At 39.4% G+C, this 22,267-nt stretch overlaps 1 protein-coding gene across 2 annotated transcripts in view; it reads right to left on the bottom strand.

The window, feature by feature from the left end:
• Positions 1–22,267, bottom strand: part of SEMA6D (semaphorin 6D) — a 498,283-nt gene that overhangs the window by 353,528 nt on the left and 122,488 nt on the right. For both annotated transcript variants that reach the window (XM_082060771.1, XM_082060770.1), the window contains exon 2: positions 15,223–15,369. The gene's annotated coding sequence lies outside the window, so the exon portion shown is untranslated. The remainder of the gene's footprint in view (positions 1–15,222; positions 15,370–22,267) is intronic.

Here is a 22,267-nt window from a genome sequence, read left to right as displayed (position 1 = left end):
CACTTTATAGATTCAAATTATAGTTCCTGGCTTTTGTTTGTTGGTTTTTATGAAACCCATTGAATTGTATCAGCTTTGTAATAAAACCTGTTAAGTTTGCATTTGTTGTTACCTAGAGCCAGAGACCAAGAACTGGGAAGAATTCTGGTGAACCTTCCTCTGAACTCCAGTGAGATCTGGATTTGATTCTTACTTGTTCCTTACTCCTATGAAGTCTTTTCACACTAAACACAAGGCTTAGCTTCTCTTTAGCGATTTCTACTTCCTTTTAACATTAAATTTTGTCTAAAGGTTGTTCTAAATTGCATGGAACGATGTGCCTAAGGAGAATGGCAAGTAGCTAAATCTATGGAAGAATAATTTTTGGCATCGAAGAGAAACTTCGGGATAGTTCTCAGATAACAGACACAGGAGGATGCCATTGGCACAATACGTATGTAAAGGACTTAAGACAGAGTATCCAGGAAAAGCTCCCCATGCATTTGCACCGATAAGCATTGACTGGTGCAGTGCCACAGTCCCTCGTGTCTCATTGATGAGAAACTCCCATTGTGCTGCCTCCAAGGGAAAACTGTTCACAATTCTGTGTGGATTCCCATCTCCATATCTGGCAAGGCATACTGAAACCTGCACCACTATAATCCATACTCAGACATGTCCCAAGAAAACAAGAGGTCAGTTAAACCAGGATAGGAAAGCTCAGAAACTTTCATTTAGTCTGCACACTGCTGCTTACCTATCCTAACCCACCCTAGCTGAAAGGGTTGCCATCTGATCCGGGGCTTGGCTCATATACAGCAAATGTATTTCTTCAGTCCAAAGCCAGTAACATTAACCACACTTCCAGCCTTCCTCCTGTGGTTCTAACACACACATGCACATACACACATGGAAACAGGGTGAACTTTTTATTTTTTGAGTTATTTTTCACATCCCTGTAAACAAAATAATCTCTTAACATAGCTTTATTTGTTAATGTGTTAACGGAGTCAGTAAATAGGTACCAGGATACAGTTACACGGCAGATACTGCCTGATGCTAATGCACGAGCCCTCAGTGCTCGTAGCAAGTATGGCAGAGGGAGGAACAGCTAAAACGCTGGAAAAACAGCAAAGGAAGCAAAGTATGTGTGAGTGAGTAAGAGCGAGGGAAAAATCCAGGCAAGCCAGAATTGTGCTTGCCAAAAACAAGCTAAGAGATCTATTTCCAAAAGAAATGAGTCAAACCAGGGAAACAAAAATAATAATGCTGTGTGCAACTTAAAGCAGCAGCTGCTATCTGAGAGAAAACATAAAATGAGTTAGAAGACACAAAAGATTAGTCTTTTTTTGGTTTTCAAATTATTACATTTGTGAAGCTTTTGGCTCAAAAACGTTTGACCTAATCACATCTGTTTTAACAACTTAAATGAGAGGCCCAGCAGCTGTAGCTGGCAAAAGAATCTCCAAATCTGCAGACGCCATTGCAATATTTGGGCTCTTGTCTGAACAATCTAGGGATAACATAAACTCTATACCCTAAAAGTGCCTATGCTGTGCATAACAACTTAGAGACTGATGCTGCAGCCACCCTGCAGACCCGCCTGCTTCTAAATTCAGCTGTTGCTTAGCTTAGCCTCTGGAGATAGAAACCCATTTCTCTGATGAATGGGAATTTATTTCTTATTCTTGCAAACAATCAAGTGAAGCCTCTTTGTCTACACCCAGATAAAAAGGCAAACAACGGGTGCTGAAGAGAAGTGAGCGCTGACAAGTTAGAAGACAGCACAGAAAGTCTCACAAGTAAGGTGAAGCCAATCTGGCTGGGACTCCAGTGAACCAAGAAAAGACGTTTTGCAGAAGGTTAAAAAAGCATAGAGAAGATTTCTTTTTACTACACAAATATACGTACAAAAAGTAAGAAAAAGAGAAACCTCATAATATGGTTACACAAAAATGAACTGGCTAGATGATCTAAGCTAATTTTTTGTGTCCCTGTAACCTGCTGTGTTTTATTTAGTGAGAATTTCCTGTCTGTCTAATTTTCATTGGCATGTCAATTTTCTTGCAGTGCCTGATTCTTTTTCAACATCTGCTGCTCAGTTTGACAGCATTAATTTTGGATTTTTCCCCAGATCAGATTAGTTGAAGATTGCAGTGAGTGCTGGCAAAAGATCTAACTTTTCTGTCTCTCTTTTCTCTTCTCCTTGATGAAAAAATGTTTTATTGAGATTCATAATCTTTACTATTACAGTATCTGATGCTGAAAATCATAAAATAGTCAGAGAACTATTGTACATACTAAGAGAACCAGGTTTTCTTCTCCCTCCTAATTTCTCTCCACCTGTCCATACGCACACTTTATTATTCAGGGCTATTGTATCCATGAGTTGTAAGCACAATCCTCTAAGCATACACGTTGAAAATGTTCATTTTTTCATATGCGTAAATGCAGAAGCATTATTCTATAAACACTACTGTATTGGGAGGGTTTGGATGAGGTGTAAACCTAACACTTGGCATACATGTGATGCCAGATTGTGTATTTTGCATTTCCAGTGTCATGGAACACCAAAATAGGAACATATATACCAGTACGTTCTTTTGTTATAGTCCTTACCCCAAGGAGCACACAATCTGTGTTTAAGGGAAGAGGTGAGGTGCTCTCGGGCAGAGTGGAGATGCTCAAGAGCTAATATTTGTCAGTATGATCAGTGCCAGTATCATATACTAACAACATGGTATTGTTTTAGCACAAATGATGGCAACTTAGATATTTGAGCAGCACAATGGAGCAGCTCTGTGAAATCCCGTTGACCATGCTGCCTGTGTATCAAATAGAGAAAAGCACATTGGATGCTCATTCGAAGAGCACAAGGGTGAACCACCACAAGTCAGCCTGTAGAAGGAAGCAAAAGGTGCAAAAAGTGAATGCAAACTCTTGTGGATGTGTTAGGAGAAGGGAAGTAGTAAGTATTGCTAAATAAAATAGAGTACCTTCATTTACTTAGTGTAAATGAGATACCAGGGAACTCTGTGCTGCTCAAATTAAACTCCACTGCCTGCATTTGTACTGCAAGGATATGGTTAAAGCAACAGCCTAGGAAAACAGTCTTGGCAGCAATGTTCTAGATGGATATGGACAGAGCAAAACACATTGGCAACACCCGGAAAAGGATGTTGCAGTAATCAAGATGCGAGATGAAGAGTCTCTGGATGAGCATTTTAGCTGTGTGGGCAAGACTGGAGAGGACGCACCTGAGATAAAGTAAATAAATAAACAGCCTCGCAGGATTTAGACACAGTGTGACTGTGAGAACCCAGAGAGCATTACGAGCCAAGTATGATATTCCAGCTACTGGCCTAAATTACAAGCGGGATTGCAGTATTGTCCATAGTGATTAAAGAAGGACATCACAAGGAGGTTGCTTGGAGAGAAAGACTAAAAGCTCTGTTTTAGTCCTGTCCAGTTCAAGCTGATGGACAGACAACCACAAAGCAATGCTAGGAAGACAGACCGGTTTTATTTGGAGCACAGTGAGACAGGTCTGGAATACAGAGATAAAGCTGCGCCTTCTCTATGGAGAGATGGCAAATTTAGATAAGGTTCAGAAGGGTTAAATAGCTCATGCACAAATAGGTTCTAAATATCTGCAAGTGATGAGAAGGAGAGGCTCTTCACATGGACGTGCACCATGTATAAATGCAGACACAATTAATGTATCTGGTATCCTGATGTAAGGATCTTCAATAAAATAAATCAAGCTAATCTGAATAATAATCTCTTCACAGACAAGGAAATCCCGATTAGTCTAGAGGCTGATCTTTGCTCTTGTGATCAAACAAATAATAGATATCCATCAAGCTGTTCTTCCCACAGGTTCTGAAAAAGAATTATTTTGGTTTTGAAGTGCGTGGGAGGTGTTCAGATACTGTTAGTCAGAGAGATCTGCCAACTATCAGCTGCTTGTGGGTAATTTTTTGCCTGCATTTGAGTATTAGCAAGATCTGTCATTTAGCTTTGTAGCAACCCATATGCTTTCATGAGGCACTTGACTTTTATAGCCATTCCATTTAAAAATCAGGTGTCTTCACTATTTAAGTTCTAGATCTTTTGATCCTTATGCTTTAATGTACTGGTCTGTTCAAAGTTAGCAGGGAGCTGCCAAGTGTACAAATTATGTTTTAGCTTGATTAGCTCTGGCTTACTCTCCTTAGCATGAACTACACATAAGTGCATGCAAATATTATTGATTCAGAGTGACTGATCTATAATATTGCTCTGGGGGTGAATTATCACAGACAAAAAGCCAGGAGAACTAAGTGCTCTGTCTAGGCTGCGCCATTAACAGCAACACTTTGGAAGGCTGATTTTTAAACTACAGTCTCCCTGGATTTGGGGGATTAACTTCCTCCTCCGACTGGGCACAGACAGGCTCACTTCATAGCACTAAAGCTTGCCATTTATTTATGCAACCTTGCGTGAAACATGCATTTTCTCTTCATAGCTGGCATTTTACACATCTGTAAATACTGCTGATAATGTTTAGACCATCTTCATTATGCCACAGACACAGCAGATATCTTTGCATTTTGTTGATGCTGAATGAGCATCACAGCAAAGTAGATGTCTGCCTAGACCTTCTCAAAGATGCAACAACTGCTGCTGTTCTACACTCACTTTTCCAGCCATAACTCATTTGAAAATATGCGTTTTTATCTCATTGAGTACTCTAGGAACTGGCTGGTAGATGCCCTGGCATGGGCAAACCAGACGGCTACAGCTCAACTCACTCCAAATACATTTTGATGGCAGAATTTTACCACAGGTGGGAAGGTAGTGCCTTCTATTATTAAGTGTGCTGATGCTCCCCATTTTAACACCCCATTTTCAAATACCATTTAACTCTGCCAGACTTTAATGATTTGGTCTGAAATGTTATTTGCCAGGTGATCCGCATCATAGAAAAGCCTATAAGAGAATTATTCATTTTATCTGCAGAGTCGGGTCTGGACACACTCTCAGCCATGAGAACAGAACAAAGCAGTGAATAACTGTTCACAGTCACTGCACTAAGAGTGGCTGGGGTCCAGTGGTAAAAGTATTACCGTAAATCAAAACGCATCCGCCTGAACAGAAAGTATACAGAATTAAAGCTGGACAGCATCACAGGCTCTGGAAAGCCTGGATACTGGTGTTTCTGTCTCTGCAATCTGTTCTTGGTAATGTTATTTTTGTATGCAATTAAGCACAGAAAATAGTCGTCTATGCTTTCTTTGTTCGTAGTTTCAGCATCATTTAAAAACTCCCTTTTTCTGGCTGAAGCAAAAGTTACTGCAGAAGACGTATAACCTTGCGATGTGCCACAGGATGAATGTGAAGGGCTTGCAGCAACACCATTTCATGAGGAACTGTGCCATCTGGAGCACTAAATATGGCCAGTGCACAGGTTCTTTCTAGCAGGTACCTCAAACACAAAGGATCACATTTCCCTGAATCTGGTCGTAGCTGACTCCACATTTCTCAGTAAATTGAATGGCCTTTGCTTGCGGCTGTATCTGTGCCGTCATGCAAGGAACAGATTGACTCTGGCTTGCAACTGTTGGATTGTTCCCCGGAGTTGACAAGCACTCCGTCTTAGCCACATGTGCTTTGTTCAGTCTTTCAAAAGCCCTTTAAACTCCAACTGATTAGAGGTGGCTGAACTGCAGACACAGCTCTGCTCTGGTTTTGATCAGCAAATACTATCTCAGGTGCTTCTTTGACTTACAGCCCTATGTAAAAATCTAGTCTGGGAAATTTCCATGCTGCCTTTCTACCAGAAGCCATGAAGTACGTCCTGCTTTATTTTGGGACACAACGTGATGAGTCATTTTTCATAAGTGTTCTGGGTCTTTGTGTTTGGGATCTGGCTTGAACCTTCCTTTGAAAAGTAAAAATGTAACGATGACTCTGGATGCTTTAGCATTGTTCTCTAAGCTTTTCTTCCATTTTAATATCATTAAACTAGTAATATTTTTAAGCTATTACCATTAAAGGCATGTGGAGACACATAAACAGCAACTCAATATCAAGGAAATGAGATTTGGGAACTTTTTTTTCTGTTTGAAGCTTAGTTTCAGTTCGAGGAGACTGTTTTAGCTAATAATCTGTTGAACTGAATTGTGGATCATTTTAAGAAATGTTCCATATCCTAACAGAGATGCCTATGAAAGGGGCAAGAAGTTGGTTCCCAGGATTTGATCTTGTGGTGGGTGATGGGGGGAGAGGAGCATACGACGTGTGAATAAATAAATACATTTCTCATGGCTCCCTACCCTTCTGCAACCCGGGATCCACATTAGAAGCCTGGGCACACTTAAACAATTCAATTTGTCTTCTGAAACAGCTTTCGAAGATTCCTTACACCATGGACAGCACAGTCAAAACCAGTCATTCCGCTGGAACCAATCCCTAACGTTCTGTGATTCTGTGGTCATTTTTGGAATGCAAAAGACCAAAAGTCTCTTGGGAAAACGACAGGATGCCAAAACACTTGTATTGACAAGTTAAGGATGCATTGGGAGGTAGGAAGATCAGGAAACATCCCACTGTCAAGAAACTCAGGATTGAACCCCCCTCAGGAATAAGCATTTTTGCCATTCGATGGGGACAATGTCTTGCATTTATTCTGTCCGACGGGAGCTGGATTGTCACAGTATGAAATGCTTTGGCATAATAATGAAGTTTCAAATGAATTCTATTTTCATTACAAAACATTTGTAAAGAGGAACCAGAAAGGTCACTTAATTTGCATCTGTGAAAGGCTCTAAAACTCTCTGGGGTAAAATTCCCTTGATCTCAGTAGAATTACACCTATTTTTACACCTGTCTGGAATTTAGTCCCTGACATCCTTTTCATGTCTTATTGAAGCAAGCAAGTGTGAACGCTCATTCCCAGCAGGGATTAGTCGGCTGTGTCAGAAGAAAGAACAGAATTACTTCATTTTTGTCATTAGACACAAGCCAAAAACATTAGGGAATTTTTTTAAAAGGTTGGTTTCTTTTTTTAGAGTTTTTCGGTGTTCTTGTTTTCTGGTTTGTCTGCAGACAGGAAAAAATACAATATGAAAGAAGCATAAATGCTTCTCATGGTATTTTCTGACTGAAATCATGAAGTCTCTGAAATCCTTTGTTTTTGTGAGATTTTCATCCTCAAGAAGCCCAGATGGATCAGATAAGCTTCTGACTTCGGGGTACTTAGCCAGACTGATGAAATGGGTTTGCAGGTAGCCTTTCAGATTACAAGCATTTTAGTATTTCTTTGCCTGCTCATGCATTGATTTTTGCACTTCTTGAGTATATAAAATGTGAGCTTTTAGTACAGGCTTGTGCTAAATTGTCACAGGTTCATAAGAAGTAACAAAAGTGAAAGATTTGGCAGTGAGCCTGGTAGAAAACTGTTCCCACAGCTCAAGCAAAATGAGTTGTGAGGACTATTTGAAAGTCATTAATGCAGAATTCAGTGTGCTGTCTAATCTAGTGTGGTCTGCGTGTGATGGAGATGTCTGCCTCAAAGGCTGGACGGTATAATATCAAAATATACTGTTGAATTTTTTCAAAACCATCACTAAGGGAGCTATGAATATTTGCAGTCTTCGTGTCTTCTTCAAGTTTCATTTTACTAAGCATCCGAGGTTATGTTCATTTTGTAATAACAACGATCTATAAAACAAAGGACTGAGTATGCTTCACACAAATCTTTCCCAAAAGCAGTTAGAATAATTGTGCAATGATACACAATCATAAGAAAAACCTGAAAATTGCCAACGGACAGGAGGGACCTATAGGTTGGCAGCCTCCACAGAAGAGTAGCCTATATAGACCTGAACAATCCTCAGTCTGTTTCCAATATTTCTCTTTTCCTAAACTAGTCAAGCTAGATATCTCCTGGAGAAGCTGCACATCCTAGACAGTAAATGTGGTGACTATGCTTATGCTTAATTAAACTGATAGCATAAAATGGCTAATCAATGAGACCATTAATACCACCTGTATTGTTTTCCCGATCTCAAAATATTTCCAGCACATAGAAGAACAGAGTGTGGGCCCACACTCTCATCTCGCATAGAAAACCTGCTCTGAGAAGCAAATCTCTGCAATATTTTCTCTGTCCATCTCCCATTGTCTCAGTTCCCCATATCAGCACATCTCCAGGAAATGGTGGATACCACATCTGCATAGACAAAAAGACAGCTCTATGCCATGGCCTCTGTCTACCACAAGTACACAAAATTAGTGGGGAAAATAATGTCTTTAAGTATCTCCTGAGGGCTTTTACTACCTCAGGCTGCCATAGTGTTCGTGCTGCTAGTTCAGCTTGTTCAACATTCAAGCCATACTGAAATGGTAGCACACATTTTGCTGAAAACTTTATAACATGGCCACATATTGACTGTGCTATTTCTGGCAAACAAACATGTACAGATATTGTCTTTGACTGCGACTTTCTCAAAATCACCATAATTTTCAGCAGTGGCAAAGTAATTAATCCTGCTAGCAACCCCAAACCCTCATTTTCACAGATAACTAAGGGTTTGGGCAGCAGGTAACCCCTTTCTCTCATAGCTGGAGAAATCCATTGTTCTCAGTCTGCAGCTTCCATGGCCAAATGTTTCATGCTAAATTGATCCCTGTTGATGACATGCACAAATGTGTGCACAAGGGTGGCCTTTGGGGGATTTTTCTGGACTCCTGCTTGTGTGTTACTTAACAGCCCTACCACAATAAAACAAAGCTATGATTATACCGCTAGTAAACAACTCCCCTTCAAAGAGGAAAAAGTAAATAGGTAGACGAGACAGAAAGCTGCAGAAAATACTGTAAGTCTGCTTCTAGACTCCAGGTCTCACATTTGGTTAGACAATGCTAGAGGCAAAACCAATTTCTTTGCCCCACTGTAATTGCTACCCAGAATAAGTGGCTCTGTTCTTATATTGATGCTCTTCCATCCATTTTTCACTGCTGGATAAGATTCTTTGTTATGCTGATATCCGGTACCAACTCTGCCACTACTGTTAAAATAGGGAGTACTGAAAAGGTGGAAAGCAGTTCCAAAGGTGTCTACTGAATTCTGATGTCCAAGCCCTAGATACTCAGTTCCAGTGGAAATAAGTGCCTGAATCTCTAAGTATTCTAAGTAAGTACTTCTCCTAGTCTAGCTTTCTTTCTTATATTTAGGGTATTTTTTCTGCCTGTGCTGTGCATCTTAGCAACCTGTAGTCATTAAGAGAGAGAAATAAGTGTTCTGACAACAGAATCCCAAATCCTAACTACTATTAATGTTCCCCTACTAAGGGGTTTAACAAAAAACAACGACATTAAAAACATTCTCTTTACCATCACCCATTCTGTTGTCCCAACAGCACATGACAGGAGAAAAGCCATGTACTACTCAGAATCAAATAGAACTTATTGCCTTAATATTCAAACTGGAAAAGAAATCTTTATGGGCACTTCCACTTCTGCCAGTCAATACTGTAGTGTGAGAGTTGGTTTAGTGTTTTGATAGATTATGGGTCATTCTCACATCTGAAAAATAAATTACATCGACTCTGGGATTAGGTCACCCACAAGATAAAAGCAATCATATACATGTAGCATTACGCTAGTTTTATTACCTTGAATCTTTTAAGCCTGCACATGTTCAACAATGAAGTCATGCAAGTTGGAAAATCCAATTAACCCACGCATCTGCTTCATGGACAGCGCTACTCCAACTCCGCGTGTGGATGAACCGAACAACACATTGATAGCGTATCAAAGAACTGTCAGCGACAGCTTTGTGGTATCGCATGAAGATTTTGCAAAAAGATGAATTTCCTTCATTTACCAATGATGAAAATATCAGATGTTATTATACATGGGTTAGGAAAAAATCTTTTAAATGTAAAACTTAGGTGGATGCATCTCATTTAGAAATAAGTTTGAACAGTGAGAAAGCCTTAGGAAGGCTACAACAAGAATGAGATTACCAGATTGAAGCAAGTAGACCAACTAGAAAAAATCATAGAAAAACAACTGCATAATGAAAATATATCCATTTAACCTATATACAGTGACACTATATATATTTGGATTCTTATTCTGTAAGGCATACAGAAGGAATTCCATAATTTGCCAACACACTAATATCTCTGTAAAGTATCTCTCTTTTTTTTTTTTTTTTGTTTCAGTCTGTAATGAATAAACTACAAAATTAAGATTTGCACAAATCTGCCGCAAAGAAAGAAATGGAAAATATTCCCTGGATTACTTTACTACTCATAGGAAAGCTATAGGTCCACAACCTCATACCAACAGGCAGAAAGCAGCAAGATTACTCACTATACTTTTACAGAACATCGGAAAACAAAGACAAGAATTGAACTGTTTCTGTTTTGTTGGCTGTAAAGGTCAATGTCACTAACAACGTGTCCTACCTATAGCTTTACCAATAACTTGTCATACCAATCTCCTTTAAATTTAGGCAAGTAAGATATATTGGTTATGATTTTATTAGTGATACAGAAAATAATATGCTTCTAAAAAGGCCAGAAGTTTCCACCGTGGATTTTTTAATCAGGTCCTTTATTTGATTTTAAAACTTTTAAAATGCCCTAAGTGTGTGAAATTCAAATGCAGTATAACTGGAGATATGAACTAATTTCAGAAAACAGAACCTCACTCTTTATAAGATATAATCCCTTTTTTCTCTATAAAAGTTTAAATTGCAGATACAGATATGTTCAATTTCCCCCTGCTTTGCAGTTTTTACATACATTTAGGATCCAGTATAACAAAGTACATGGAGTCAGACTCCAGAGTCTGCTTCCACAGTTCCCATTGACTGTTTCAATACAGGCCCGAGTTTTAGTGGCCTATATGTGCTAAACAACCGGGCTCATCATTATAGCGATCAAACTTAAAGCCCAGTCCTTCCATTCTTGCTTTGCTGAACATAGTCATTAACTTTGCTGGGACTATGCAATGGTTGAACACTCTGTCTTCAACAGTCTTAAACAGTCAGCCAAAGAAAGACAAATAAATTTTAAAAAGGAAAGGAAAAGTAGTCTAGAATATGCAGCATCCCATGAACATTCCCCAAAATGACTGTCTCAGCCAAGGAAGTTCTAATATGTACTTAATTTAGAACTGTAAAAATAGAACTTATTATAGGGAATATCTGCACATACAAATACCAGCTGTATTTCAAGAAACTTCATATGTGAGGAAACATTGAAAACAATAGAAAATCTGCTATACTTCATAGGAGGAAAGAGGAAATCTGGTCGCAACAGGCCTGGCAATAAAAGAACAGCATCAAGGAACGTCAAGCACTCCTTACTCAGCTGACAAAGAACTCCTGACACTACAGCAAAACGTGTACAACTCAGCAAACAAGTGTTGCATAAAGATAAATTCAGCCATCAGCTTCCCCACAGAAACTCTTTTAAGTTAACTGCCACAGATCTCACAAGTGTGGTTATTAATAGATGTAAAGTAGAGAGAGTTCTCCTCTGACCAGCCATGTAAAAGATAAAGAGACCTGGGTTTCTCCAGAACTGTCTTACCTTTCAACTCATGACTTCTGAAAGGAAAAAGAAAGAAATATTTGTTTTCTTTTTTTGACTGTTGTGGGATCTGGAGCCATCGGAGAACTGGCCAGTGCACAGAGGGGCTGCAGAGAGCATGTTCAGCCAGTTCTTAGGAAACGAGGTCATTTCTCAGTGAATGTACACAAGCAGTAGGTGCGACATACCCAGAAGAACCATGTTGTGTCCGATGTGCACAGATTATCTGCTTGAAAGTCTCAGAAAGAACCATTGGATTCCCCATAAAAAGTCAATTTACTGGATATAATCCACCGAAGTTTCTTGAATTTATTTGTTTAATAGGCAGCGTGGTATTTATAGTCACCACGTCTCAGGTAATTAGGAAAATTGACACTGCTACTTTCAAACGTGCTTTTAATTTATTCTCAAACCAAGAGAAGATCCGCTGGGGCCAAACAAGACGTCTGAATCACCAGGAGGAGGGCACCGGGCTGGGTCTGGCTGCGCCAGTGCCGTTTCCACAGCAGCCAAGAGGGGACTGGACGAGCACCACAGGACAGCGACGCCTTCAGTCACTTCATTCTTACCAAAATGAAAGTGAAATGCAATTAAAGCTTAGAGTTTCTCCAAGGAGCTCTAAATAACAATACCTCTTCTTCCTTTTATTCGGATGTTTAAATAGCTTTCAAAGAAAACTTGAAGATTTTAAACATTAGTTTTGGGTTTAATGCCTCAGAAAAATGGTTGCATTCCTCTTTAACTTAAATCCTAAGAAAACCCCAAGGAAAACACATACTTTTCATTTAAGCAAGATTTGGTTTATCCTAGATTAAAATGATCTACCTTTGGGCACTACATAGAGAAGGCTAAGTTTAAAAAGTGTTTCCACCTTATTCTTCCTCTGTAGTCAACGAAGAAGTAGCCTTGCAACGAGCCTAAGACCTGCTTACTTTTTGGAAGGGTCTCGCTCCCACCACCAAACACAGAGGGGCTACTGCCAACCCACAGTAAAATCTGACATTAGAACTAAGCTAAGCTACTCCCACACCTCTCCTCTCCATCTGACTGCTCCAGCACTTGTCTGGCCCCACAGAGGGCTGGTTCAGGTAGCTAAACCTGGAGAAAATGAACCCTGCCCTCCAAAAATGAACTGTTCCCCGAAGCAGCTCATATCACAGTGAGAGTGAGCGTGTCAAACTCAGCCCAAGGCTGCCAGTGTGCCCAGGAACACGGTTGGAGGCCCAGCAGAGGAAAAAGGGAGTAAACAGCCCCGTTCAGCAGCTCCACTACAGCATGGAACTGGTACATCCTTCAGTGGTTTGAATCCAGTCCAAACGATGGACAACATACATGCCTGCGTGTTGTTCCCATCTGTGTATGTTTGTATATGTTCATCTCCTACGTATATATAGATAAATACACAGATATCTTTATATTAATATGTTTTTAAGCAGGCTTTCCAAATTTATGATACCCGTGACAGAAATCCTTTCTTCCCATTCCTACGTCCTCCAAGGAGGCACCGCTTCACCTTTCTCCTCAACCAGATGCTTCCCAATTCTTCTGCTTGTCAAAGCAAATGATCACCAGACCTCAGCTGAATATTCAGTAATTTCCAGGAGACATTTCCTGATAGATACTTTGTGGGATCTAGTGCTCACAACTGACTGAAATAGCCCTCGTGGCAAATATACTGTTAACATGAACAAATTAAAGAGAATATTAATAATACTTTGCACTTCGTCAAGTCCATCCTTCAAGGATCCCAAAGCACTCAGAAAATACTATGTTATTAAGACTCCCAAGATCATTAACGATGTAAACAAACATGTTTGTCAACCAAGACAATGTCTGCTAATTAATTTATTTCTTGTGTTTGGAGAGAATGTTTATAACTGATTTATAAAACTCGAAAAAGAAAGGTTTGTAATTGAGATACTGACATCTCCTTAATTTCAGCACACCAGCAATTAATTTTGTAATTTATTTGCACAAAAAGTTAAGAAACAATGATCATTGCCTCTCATGCATTATCCCATAGACAGAAATAATTGAAATTAAACAACAACAAAAAGAAATTAATGCCTTGGACACCATTTTTTCAGTAACTTTTAAAGGACTCTGATTTGCATATCAAACCCTGTCACAAAAAAACAAATGGACTTCGGAATAAGCTCACGCTTAAGTGCGAAGCTTAAAAAACGTAAATGCTGAGTTCACGGAGTTTTAATTCTTCTTTGAGTTAAAGAATTGTTAAACCTGTGTTGCAGGGTTTGAGTGTATTTGCACATATATTGAACAGTTGAACACCTGATGCAATTCAGGTTCCAGTTGGCCTCACTGGTTATAATCTCCTTGGCTCTCTTTGTCATTTGAATTACAAGCTCATTTGATTTTTTAAGTTTATATCGGATGAGTGAAGATACAGAAAAGCTTATGCCACCATTAGGAGGCAGCCATGCTCTAATCCTTATACTCCCCTGCTCCCTAAGACTCCAAAGAGCCATTGCAGTGTATCTTAGGGTTTCTTTGAATTACAGCTCCCTAAAGTACTTCCCAGCACCCTCCTGTGTTGCTATCAAGCCTAAAGCTAGACTTGGTGACTTAGATTCAGGAACAACCCCAAATTATTACTGTATAGGTGGCTTCAGAGCACTCAGGGCCTCTTCTTACTTTCTGCCACCAGAGAAAGCAAAAGATTTAAGGAAACACAAAGGCATCACAGCTAAAATGGTCCTTAACTTGAAGGATGTCACAGCATAACCGAAGTGAACACAGAATCTCCGCTTGTTGTCAGACGGTGCCAGGATCTGCCTTCATAGGGCCCCTTCTAACAGAAGTGGGAAGGTGAACTTGTGATCCTGTGGTCTCGATTTTTTAAGACCTCTGTCTGGAATGGACTTGTTCCCGGTTTACGTTCCTGTAACGTCGAATCAGACCTGCTACTACATCAAGCCTCGGGCTATTCCATCTGATCACACAGGCCACGCATCGAAGCACAAAACACAGCGAAATCAACTACGTTAGACAACAAGTCCTCTCCTAATAGTCTATTCTCATTATACTTCCTGACCACCTGGAACAGAAACTTAAAGCTACATGAATGTTTTCAGGCTACAGGTCTCTGGAAAAAAGGTCATGAGTGTCATAGCTTGTACCTGTTTTCTCAATCTAATTTCTGTTCACCCGATTTACTTTTTACAAGAAGTCTATGCTACTTTTCACAAAAGGAAAATAAAATCTTTCAAATGTGTGATTCCCTTCCTTAAACACTTTAAATAGATTTTTATTCTCATTGTCACTGGAAATGAAAGTAAACAGCGATGCAGTTGCAGCAGGGAAGACAGCGCATAGTTTAAAGACAACAGAACACTTAGATGGTTTTTGGTTGAGTCCTACATTTCGTTTAGCTTGTAGTCTTTGCTCTGGCCCATTTCGCTTTGAAAGAGCTCAGCTTCTGATCTCTATACCATCCTCAGTAAACACCTTGATCCTGTATCAACTCATAGAAGGACCTTTCATCTTACTAAAAGAATCTGGGATGAGAGCAGACGCAGCTGTGTAAAGTACCAAAGGCAACTTCCATGTGCTTACACACCGCTAAATGTTGCTTAGCGACACACAGCTCTTCAGCATAAAGATATGCCAAAATCATTCAAACAGAACTCACCTCATACGCTGCTGGAAGGAGGGGCAGGAGCCCTTCAGAAGCACAGGGCTCTTCAAACTTTCTTCACAGTTCTCTCTTTTTTCTTTCTTCTCTCCATGCTCCCAGTTCACTTGAAAAGAGGTTCTGTATCTGCCATGCATCATCCGTCTAAAAAAAAGACAAATATCTACCTCAAACACATTTCCCATTGAGATTTGTTTGTGAAAAAGGAGCAACATGTATAGACCTTGAACTGCCTGCTCCGAGACCACTTTCAACTAGCATAAGACTTAAAGCAAGTATTCCCATGCTAGAAAGAAATCTAATATAGTCACAGTTCACACACTATAGCTCTGGTCCACTTTTTCATCAGATTGTTAGAAAGGCTTCAAATGGACTTAAACAAGGTGCTTGAATTTTGGGTTATGTCTTCACATAGGAGTGCGAGTTGCTTGATGATTTCAAGTTAAATTTCTCTGACAGTTTGTCCTCATGTAAAGAAATTACTGCCTGTACACATGCAGTACACGCTACAGCCACATTGCAGAGAACCCACTCGCAGGGAACAGAGGGTCCTCCCTTTCAGGGCTTGGAGTTTGAGCTCTTTGTACTATTTTTGCTTGGACTTCTGATTAGTGCTACCACCATTGTGCCCCTCCGCTCCACATGTATTCTTGGCAACTTATTCTCCATAGTGATGTGATAACATTGTAGGGTCTTAGCCAGATTTTAAGGTACCCTAAAAATAAAGGCATTTTTTAAATGAGAAATGTATGAATCAGTTTAGTCTTTTAAAACACAATATGCAGCTCGTCAGCTTTCCAGATCTGTTCTGAAAACCATATCTGTGTGTCAGTAAAAGACATTAGTATAATGACATATTAATGTGGCATCAGTGGGAGACATCCAATTACAATGTTTCATACAGCTTGTCTCATCTCTCGCTGTGTATGGCTAATGAACAAGGACAGGAACTTTCGGAGAAAGAGTGGAGAAGATTGTCATTTTCGGAATCTGGCCCTCAGCAATTGTGGTCATCTGTGAAATTACTTTTTCTGTAAGCAGAAAATTCTCCCTTTGGATATTTAACAGAAGAGCAATGGAAAATGGAAAATGCTTCCTTTGTGAATCAGGATAGCAGTATTTAAAATGAAATCATTAATAAAGGATCAATGATATATAGAAGCTCAACTTCATTCCAGAAAGCATGAATACTTTATTGACTGTTAGATTTTTAAAAGAATCCTGGCTGTACTTTGCACGTTATTCACAAAACCTTTTGCTCTGTAATTTGGATGATTGCTATGCAGGAACTGGAGAACAAATCTAAATGGTTTAAGGGTGTAATATAATGCAGGCAGATACTTTCTCCTCCAAGCCACCTGCTCAGAAGTACTCAGGTTGGCTCCAGCTGAACATTGGTCCCCAGTTGTTGAGTGGCCTGTGGGGGGATCCCTTCTCAGTCCATCCCAGGCCCCAGCAGACCAGAGGTGCAGGAGAACACGGCTGTGCTGGTGAGAACCCTCTCCAGCCTCCTCTTCCCCTTACTAAAGAAGACTGAGAACAGCAAAGAGCTGGTGTTGCCACTGAGCCACATAATACAAGTTACTAATTTCTGATGTTTCTCATTATTCAGGGAGGGAAAAAAAAAATATATATATATATATATATATGATTCTCAAAAATATTTGTTATATTAAGTGGGCCAGTAAACCACTGAGCTATCTAGAAAATCTACCCATTCTACTACTTGCAACTGCTTTCCTATTATACAATTAGTACTTAATCTGACACTTTTTCACACGTTGGTGGAAGTAGGATTTGGTTTTACATTTGCAACCGCATCGTCTGAAGCTCAGCTCTGGAGTCTTTTGCTAACGGGATATCTCCTAACACCATAAAAAGCAGTAGCCTCTAAAAAGAACTGAACTGGCATGGAGCTACACATGAACTAACAGAACACACAGGGAGCTTCCTTCCCCTCCCTCTGAGAGCAGAAATAGAGGTAAGATGCACAGTACTCGTGTAGTTTGTTGGTCTCAGTAAGAATGTCCCATTCTTGCCGTAACCACTTCCAGCTCTTGCTGGCTACAGCAGGAGGCAGTTGAGGCTGGAACTAAAGACATATGTAGGTATGTGGGCACCAATCCAACAAAATAAGAGCTTTTTTCCATTGCCATATGTGTTTTTTTCTCTCCTAAACAGATCATCCATCCCATTAGTCAAATAGCATAAACAATTTTCTTGACAACAAAAAAATTGCCATACCTCAATCAAAACGAAACTCTAATGTGCCAATTACTGTCTCTGTTGAATGTGCCTTTTCCTTAACTTTATTTTAGCTGATGTAACTCTGGCAAAAAAATACCCTTATAGTCAAATAACCCGACTGATAGGGGGATCTACACTATTGCTGCTATAGGCCCAGGAAATTTCACTGGGACAAAAATACTTACACAGCATTAAGAGGGATGTTTCTCTAGCAAAGCGCAGTTGCTCTGTAGTCAGTCACCTCACCATGGCACAGCTATTCTACGCAAGCTATTTTTAAAGGTCTACAAATTACACTTAAAGAAGGCTTACACTGTAATTACTGAAGAGAAAGAGGACACAAAGGGAGGGAGGAAGGAATCTTTCTAAATGCCTATAAACTCCTTAAGGGGAGGCATCAGAAATCAAGTTTGATGAGTAATTTTCTCAGTCCAGACAGCACTGAAATATCATCAGATACAGATATCCAGTTTAGCCCCCACTAATGTTTAATGGTTAGATAATCACGGCTCGTAAGTTTAGTTTTACTAACTTACAGGGCTTCTAAGAATCACCAGGAACAGGGAAACTGAAGAACTGGACAGATTTATTCTGTTTTCTTAGGCTTTCTGCTATCAAAACAAATTCTCTGACAAATGTCCTGATAAGTTGAGTATGGGGTATAGCAGCTGCTAGGCATTATTTGAGTGGGAAAATTAGGAAGCTAATACAAATACTTATTTAAAAAATAAACAATTTATTTCTTTTGAAATTTCTCCTCAAACTCAGGATCAGTCCGGTACTGTAACCTTATTTTTCTCAATCGGAAGCTCTCTGAGAGCAGTGGCAACTGGTTAAATTTAACTTGAATTCTAAGCACAACAACATGAGTGTGTTTTCCAGCTGTTTGTTCCTTTTAGAAAAGCAGCACTGTGGGTGGATGCTGTATCGGGAAGGGAGTGAAATAGGCTGTTCCACACCGAGAACCAATTTGTGGGAAGCTCCGGTATAACATCAACAGCATTTTATCATTTTCTGCCATCCAAGATTTTGGTAAATGGCTTCATAAAGTAACTGTTAAAATTAATGCACAACAATATTTCAGAAGTTAATGGTGAGTACAGAGTATTAGGAGTGTACTTCAATTTTTTACATATATACTCTTATGAAAGACCTGACAGTCAAAAGAAGATGCTGATTGTAAAGTGGAACCTGTTCCAGTACCTCCTCTGATCACAAAACAAATGCTAATCTGACTAACGCCCTGATGCAGCAACAAGGTTAGAAAATCAAATCTCTATATTTGGGAGTCCAACCTTTCACACAACCATATAACTGTGGGGGACAGCCAGTACCTGGGAGGGACATTATGACCTTCTCTTGTTTCTATGACCATTACTGTAGCCTAAAGAAGATCTTGTGGTTGTTTTATCCTTTCAGCACAGCATTCACAGGGTTTCTCCGTGGATGTGCATGGTCCCCTGCATAAAATAACGTCCTTCTCAAGGAATCTTCACAAGACCAAGGTTGAGGAATTCCCATCCTTGCACTTGGTTACAATGCTAGTGAGGCATCCTAGTCAAGAACGAGGCTAAATAATTAGACCCTTAGTCCTCACATCACGCTTTACTCATTGTCAGAGCTAAGGTTTGGCATTTCCATGCCTGTAGGACAGCTGTTAACTTGCAAAAAACCCCCCACATTTGTGCAAGCAAACACTATGCATTTGAATATCTACTAAAAGCTAACATGAAAGAGTCCCAATCCATTTGAACATTACATACAGGTAGTATTTTGAATGTTTTACACTTCTAATGTCAGTTTAGATAAGGATCCTTTATCCTTTAGCACTTTTGCCAGGGAATTATATAATCTCAACCTCCAGAAAAGACTTGTGAATTTTTGGTTTTGCTCTTTATCTGGCCATAGAGAAGCCAATAGTACTAAGTTTATTGCTTTCACTAGTCTTCTTATTCCTTTAGGCCTAAGTTTACAGGCACTGTAAAACTGCTGTAGTATAAATGCATGAACTAAGTCAATTAACTGAAAAGTTATGTTTCACAGCTCTTGCTCAAATTAAATGGAGGTTATGTCTATACGCAGATAATATGTGCTTATCCGGGCCCTTCGGCAGAGATTGAAAACAATCCCTGAACCACATACCTGTGTGTTTGACACTAATCTCTGTGTTTGGGCGAGAAGCACATCTTCAGGAATTTGCTTGCTCATAAACATCCATAGATGTGTTTTCACTACTTGGTTTTCATACTACAATTTTTGTTGCCTGTAACGTTCTCACTACTAGAGAACAGTTATTGCCCAGGGTGGCTTCTCCACACAAATCCAAAGTTGTGGACAGACAATGGCAAGCTTTTTCTTTCTTTTTCTTTTTTTCTTTCTTTTTTTTTGATAAACACTTTAATTATGAAAGCCTGAAATCTCTCACAGGATGGGGAATCCAGCTGAGGAGATTTCTAATACCCTTACCCAGGCATTTGAGAACAAAATAAGATAACAAATTTGACTTGTAAAGATTCTGTCTTCAGAAGCCTTCCAAAAAGAGGCTTCACTTTTACATTATCCCTGATGAAAGAAGAAGGTGTCTGTAAGTGCTTCCTCACATTTTATAGCTGCATATTGGAAGGGCCAGGTGACTTTTCCAAACCAATTTTTCAGGATTAAAATGACAGTGGCTGCAAATTTATTCAGTAAACAAACCACCTCCTATTTCAAGCACTTAGAATAAAACCATTAGTGCATCTGCTTAAATCTAGCTTATTTTAAAGCATTTCCAACACACACAGGAACCAATAGCAACCTCTGCTATATTTATCATCTGATTTCTTGGAAGATGTTCTGCTTTGGAATACATCTCCTTTTGGCATTCTGAGTGTACTGTACTTTCTTATGTTTCTAAAGTGAGTAATTCAGGATGATAAAAACACAGTTTTCTTTTCTATAAAGCAAAATCTTTCTAATGCTTTTCACTACTGTACAGCAGTTCCTGCAAGAATAATTCAGAATAGCTTTGGGATTTTCCCCTCTACACTGGATGAATGTGTGAGCCCTGTAGTTATGTGGGGAGACAAATGGCTCCTGATACCCGCTATGACAGGATACAAATGAAGATACATACAAATTAATGGGTTTGGTAGCAAATCTCTGATTCATAGAAAGGAGAACACCCTGTCCTGTTGCGCTGAGGGACATGTACCTAGTTTCTCCACCTATTTGGCTACATGCTATTCCCTGCTGCCCTTATGGTATGTGCACCAACTGGGGATGTGGCTCCTGCCTCCATCACTTGCTGTTGCCTCCACAGCACAGAGACTGAAGAGTTTAGCAGGGAGTGTATCGAATGCCCATTTGAAATGACATAACAGGCTTACTGGCTGAACCGGACAGAATTAGGATGTGACTTGAGCGCCCAAATCTCAGAGACCAAAATTGCTTCTGACTTTACTGAAGTTCAGGGGCATAAAGGGTTATGCATTGGCCATATTCCTTTAATTAGGGTCTCCTTAATCCTAAGAGAGACTACATTACTTCATAATATTCATTTTGGATGCTCTGGAGTACAGTTGGTACCGGTCGCAAGGACAGTAACAGTGGATTGAACGTGTTGCAGCTGCTTTCCTCAAGCCAGCCTTTGATTCTGACCACCAATTTAAACCACATCTTTATTATTACATAAGATGCTGAGACTTGTTTACTATCTTATTATCCCAGCAGTTAGAAAACTAGATGTCGCATAATTAATTAATGGTTGCCAAAATCTCATAATTATAACCTACTGGTACCTCTCAATGCACTCCTCTGTCTGCTGAGGCAAGCATCTGCAGGTCAAATAGTTGTGAGAAGACAGCTAATTATATCCTTTCCCATGTGGAAGAAAATCTTTAGATTTAATTAAAAGACCTTAATTCCAGTCCTGTACATTAGGGTCTTCTTCCCATTGGATTTTCTTCTGTGTGACTTATAGTGATAGGCTTAACATTTGTATTAGCAGTAGCTCTTATCTGTGGGTCTGCTTTTTACCCAGCACTGCTTGAAGGACAATTTGATCAAATGAGTGTCTCACCACCACATCGTGTTATTTTACTTCCACAAAAAAGCTAATAAACAATCTGAACTTTAAAGTTCATTTCTGCAACTTGTGCTAGTATGTCTCACACTCCAGGTAGCAAAAGTCACACTCACAACATTTGGTTTGACGTATTAATCAACATGGTGGCAAAGGTCCCAGCAAAACCATGACAGAAGAGTAAAAGTGTTAAGCAAAATGCTCAGCTAGAGCTGATTTGGAAATGCACTGTAGGCTGGGCTAAATAGCTTATCAAACAAAAATACTCTCTGACTCCTTCATGTGTTTCCAAAGGAATGAAAAATTAAACCATCTTAGTACTTCCACAAAGTTAGAATAAACAAACCTATATATCTGTATAGTTTTTGCTTTGGTATAATAATGCATTAATTATTAAAAGGATGTTTAGCTTTACTGATTCTTTTCTGAGAAGAGAGACTTGGATAGAAAATCTGGATATTAGCAAAAAAGAAATATTTGTTTCTGTAATATCAACACTTACTGTATATACCTGGATTATGAAGTCTAAAAGGGAATAATTTTCCTGCAGTTCAGTGTAATGACTTCTAAGTGGTCATACTATTGCTATAGAGCAGAGTTTCCCCAGTATTCTTAACTACCAAATTTCTCTTTCTTAGGGCTGTTAGAGCTAGATTGCCACAAGTTCTTTTATGTTGTTCAAAAGTGACAGCCATCACTATATAATTGATGATAATAGTACAAATGTAATTT

This window comes from Streptopelia decaocto (assembly GCF_964273445.1).
Source record: "Streptopelia decaocto genome assembly, chromosome: 9".
NCBI classification, from domain to species: Eukaryota; Metazoa; Chordata; class Aves; order Columbiformes; family Columbidae; genus Streptopelia; species Streptopelia decaocto.
This window is presented reverse-complemented; position numbering and strand designations above follow the sequence as displayed.